Source organism: Herpailurus yagouaroundi, unplaced genomic scaffold (genome assembly GCF_014898765.1).
Source record: "Herpailurus yagouaroundi ecotype Mexico unplaced genomic scaffold, PumYag 182, whole genome shotgun sequence".
NCBI lineage: Eukaryota > Metazoa > Chordata > Mammalia > Carnivora > Felidae > Herpailurus > Herpailurus yagouaroundi.
In genome coordinates, this window is record NW_024412413.1 from 58,255,460 (window position 1) to 58,260,797 (window position 5,338).

Below are 5,338 nucleotides of genomic sequence, written 5' to 3' on the forward strand. Positions count from 1 at the left end.
CGATCCTGCAGCTTTTCTCCTGTCTTCCACCTCTAGCTCCTTCTTTCTCTAAATCTGCTTCCTTCTCCTGGGGACAAGGATTCTTCTTCCTAGAAAGAGAAGAAACAAAGCCGATGAATGCATAATCCGCTCTGGCAGGCAGGACAGGGGTGGGGCCCCTCCCTCTTCATCCATGAAAAAGAAAATCACCTCCTTTTTTATTGGAGAGAAGCTGATTACAGGATACTTAAGGCGCTGGACATTAAGATGATCTGCCTGATTCTCCTCTTCCTTCTTATCCTCAACAAACATCAGTTAAATCCTTACGATGTGCCAGACGCCATTCTAGTTGCTGGGATATATTTAGTGTGGGAGGTAGACAATAACAAAACATGGGAATGACAAGATTAAGCTTACAACTTTAAGGGCTCGCCCTGGCTGCAGCATATATAATAGACCATAGGGGAGAAAGTAGAGATCAGTTCCAGGCTATAGCAGAAACGGTCTAGGAGGGAGGTGGTGAGAAGTGTTTGCATCCAGGATGTATCGTAAATGCAGCACTAACAGGATTTACTGACGAGGGGGTTTTGTGAGGGTAGGAAGGAAAGCAGCGACAAATGCCAAATATTTTTCCTGAGCAGGAATCGGTGGTGTCATTTACTGCGACGGAAAACACTGGAGAAGGAGCATGTTTGGGGAGAAATTGAGTTTTTCTTTGGCCAGCTAAGTTTAAAATGACTATTCAACATCCAAGTATAGTGGTTAAGTGGGCAGCTGGAAAAGCAAATCTGGAATGGAGGAAATAGACCAGAACTAGAGATTAAAAAAAAAAAAAAAAGTTTAGAGTCATCAGGACATGGATGGCATTTTAAAATATTTTTTTAATGTTTTATTTATTTTTGAGAGAGAAAGCGCAAGCAGGGTGGGGCAGAGAGAGAGGGGGACAGATGATCTGAACCGGGCTCCACACTGACAGCAGCGAACCCAATGTGGGCCTCAAACTCAAAAACAGTGAGATTATGACCTGAGCCGAAGTTGGACAATCAACCAACCGACTGAGCCACCCGGGTGCCCCAGAAGGCATTTTAAAAGACATAACCAGATACGATCTACTATAATGAGACCACAGTGTAGATGGGAGAGGACTAAGAGCTGAGCCCTGCATCATTCCAAACTTTGGAGATTGAAGAAGGAAGAGCCAGTGAGGGAGGAGAGAACTAGAAGAACAAGGTGCTCAGGGAGCCAAGACAAGAAGGCTTCTCAGAAGGAGGGAGTGAGGAATGTGTCAGTGCTGCTGAGGAGTGAGATTCGGTGACCTCATCCAGGGAGATGCGTGTGACAGCCTGACTGGAGTCTGCTCAAGAGAGAACAGGAGGTGAGAAAGGAGAAGCGGGAAGACACAAGTCTTCACAGAGGGTTTGTTTTAAAGGAAAACGGAAGCACAGGCCAACAATGGAGGTGGATGAAGGGTTCGCAGAGACAACATGGAAAGAAGTATAGGATGACAGTTCAGGTTTTAGTCCAGACATCCAAGGTAGGAATCACAGGAAGTACACCAGGTGTGGAGGGAGGCTCTGCAGAGGGTGGTTTGGGACTGTCACATCTGAGCTGCAGACACCCACATCCTGGTGGTTGAGGTCACACCCCTGAATGAGATTTAAAAAAAAAAAAAAATTAGTTTAGTGTTCTCACTGTGAACTATTTTTGAGTGTCCACAAAGGCTCGTGACATCCAGTCATCTGCTCAGACACAAATTTGTATCCCACGTACTACAAGGCTACTGTGCAGGACTGAATTACTTAGCTGGTGCATGAACCCAGCTAACAGCCCAGGATCCACTCTCACTGCCATTTGTTCAGATCTGAAAAATGGGTTTGTTTTTTTTTAAAAAAGAATTTGTTTCCAAAAGAAAGCCAATCCTTAGAGTCAGGAGAGGCAGAGGAGAGTTCTAAGAAGATGATTTTAGGATGTGGATTAGAAATAGTTTGGGAAGGGGCACCTGGGTGGCTCAGTAGGTTGAGTGTCCAACTTTTGCTCACATGATGATCTTGTGGTTTGTGAGATCAAGCCTCACATTGGGCTCGCTGCTGTCAGCACAGAGCCCGCTTCAGATCCTCTGTCTCTCTCTCTCTCTCTCTCTCTGCCCCTCCTCCACTTTGCACTCGTTCTCTCTCTCTCTCTCTCTCTCTCTCTCTCTCTCTCTCTCTCTCCCTCAAAAATAAATAAACATTTAAAAAAGAAATAGTTTGGCAGGGCACCTGCCCTGGCTCAGTCGACTAAGCGTCCGACTTCAGCTCAGGTCATGATCTCACGGTTTGTGAGTTCGAGCCCTACGTCGGGCTCTGTGCTGACAGCTCAGAGCCTGGAGCCTGCCTCAGATTCTGTGCCTCCTTCTCTCTCTCTACCCCTCCCCAACTTGTGCTCTGTCTCTCAAAAATAAATAAATGGAAAAAAACTTTAAAAAAAAAGGCATAGTTTGGGGAAGAAGACTTTTATACTATTGTGGCCCTTGTAAATCCGCGGATTTGCAAAGATTTTGAGACACATTTGTCTGAATGTCAAGGGTCTCCATTCCTGCACCTCTGCCTGACTTACTGTGTTCTCTACAGGAACGTCTGTAACCTCTGTGCCATCAGCAGGTGCCTTCCCTGCTTCCCCTGCTCATGCCCATCTCTGCAGTGTTGCTCATGGTCCTACCTGTCCTCTGTCCAGACACAGCTTCTTGTGTGAGGCAGCAACAGGACCATCTTCTTATACCAAGGGATTCTATGGGCTGCAAAATCACACCCGTTGGATTGCAACGCTTATAGCCTCCTGTCAGTGCACAAATGGCCTAGAGCAAGCGCCCTGCTTCAGCTCACCATACAGTAAACTGTCTCCATGCATAGGAACTTCACATGCTCAGAGGATCCTCTCTTGGAGAATAATCTAACCAATGATATGTGGCAAGAGTCTACCATGCACCGGCTCAAATTACCCCATTAGGTAGGGGTGATGTGTTCACATCACTGCTCACCTGTGACCTGTCTCTTGGGGCTTGAAGCAGACCGCAGTCCTCCATGCAGCTAGCTGGGTATGAGTCTGCTTTGTCTATCCAATAATAACCATCATCGTCATAACCAGAGCTCACTTTGTGCCAGGCTCTGTTCTAAGCATTTTAATCTTTACTATAACTCAGTGAGTTAGATACAGTTATCCCCATTTTATAGATAATTGGCCAAGGATCACATAGAAAATAAGCTAGTAAGTGGCAAAACTGGGATTCTAAGCCATATAATCCTCTCTTATGCTCCCCAAGTGGGTCCCACGTTATAGAGATAAAGGAGTGGGGTTGTGGGGTGGGGTAGGGAGACAAGTTTTTAGTAGTCCATTTTGGTGTATGGTTCAAGCCACGTTCACTGACTGAGCTTTAAGTCTTAAACTGTTTGTTAGTTTTTAATTTTGAAGCTGTTTGTTAATTTCTATCTGACTTCTGTGTGTGTTTCTCAGTTTGTTCAGAGTTTGACACAGAAAATGGGTTGTAAATTAATGGCTACCTCAGAAAGCCCAACATCGACCTGGTCCAATTTTACTGAAGTAGCATAAACGATTAAAATTTGGATAACCGCTTTCTTCCCATTTACTCCTGGGGACACATATCTCTCCACTTGAATAGGAACCATGTTGGGGACTCTTTGCTCAATCAGGGAGGGGTCTAGCCCTGCTCCCTCAGCACTTGGACCACCACCGTATCAACCTCTCCTTCAGTCTTCTTGGTCCTCCAGCAACCTTACCCACAGCAAAATTTTTCATGCAACGCCAGGTTTTCTCCCATGACCGACAAGACTACCCTTGTTTTTCAGTTAGCCCAGTGTCTGTGAGAGACCAGAGTCATAGTTACATGTCTTACTCATCGCTGGAGCTCCAAGAGCCTACAATTGCCCACGTTGAATCTCTCACCTCATTTTACTATAGCATTATAGTCTAAAGCATAAGTTTTCAACAATTATTTATTCAGTGCCCACTATGCACCTGGAATACAGCAGTGAATATGAGACAAATACGGCTTCTCTTTTGCTGCCCTCATTTGGGGACTCATTCAGTCATGTGTTAAACAACTGTGAGGTGTATGATTCTATAATTTCTTCCTCTGAGTCCCAGAAAAGCTGAATGACATTCAGAACTAAGCCTGAAAAGATACCTCTGTATTCAAAAATACAAATACTGTTGTAATTCTCCAAAAGATAGCAATTTAGAGTAGGATTTTTAACTCCTCATGGGGCCTACGAGTCTTCTGATATTGTTTGCAATTATTCCGCGTGTATACATACATGCATTTTTCTCTGCAAGTTGTTCTAATGAACAAAGTCCTAAGGTAGAAACTGGTATGGCACAAAAACGGACACATAGACCAATGGAATAGAATAGAAACCCCAGAACTAGACCCACAAACGTATGGCCAACTCATCTTTGACAAAGCAGGAAAGAATATCCAATAGAAAAAAGACAGTCTCTTTAACAAATGGTGCTGGGAGAACTGGACAGCAACATGCAGAAGGTTGAAACTAGACCACTTTCTCACACCATTCACAAAAATAAACTCAAAATGGATAAAGGACCTGAATTTGAGACAGGAAACCATCAAAACCCTAGAGGAGAAAGCAGGAAAAGACCTCTCTGACCTAAGCCGTAGCAATCTTACTCGACACATCCCCAAAGGCAAGGGAATTAAAAGCAAAAATGAATTCCTGGGACCTTATGAAGATAAAAAGCTTCTGCACAGCAAAGGAAACAGCCAACAAAACTAAAAGGCAACCAATGGAATGGGAAAAGATATTTGCAAATGACATATCGGACAAAAGGCTAGTATCCAAATCTATAAAGAGCTCACCAAACTCCACACCCGAAAAACAAATAACCCCGTGAAGAAATGGGCAGAAAACATGAATAGACACTTCTCTAAAGAAGACATCCCGATGGCCAACAGGCACATGAAAAGATGCTCAACATCGCTCCTTATCAGGGAAATACAAATCAAAACCACACTCAGATACCACCTCACGCCAGTCAGAGTGGCCAAAATGAACAAATCAGGAGACTATAGATGCTGGAGAGGATGTGGAGAAACGGGAACCCTCTTGCACTGTTGGTGGGAATGCAAATTGGTGCAGCCACTCTGGACAGCAGTGTGGAGGTTCCTCAGAAAAATAAAAATAGACCTACCCTATGACCCAGCAATAGCACTGCTAGCAATTTACCCAAGGGATACAGGAGTGCTGATGCATAGGGGCACTTGTACCCCAATGTTTATAGCAGCACTCTCAACAATAGCCAAATTATGGAAAGAGCCTAAATGTCCATCAACTGATGAATGGATAAA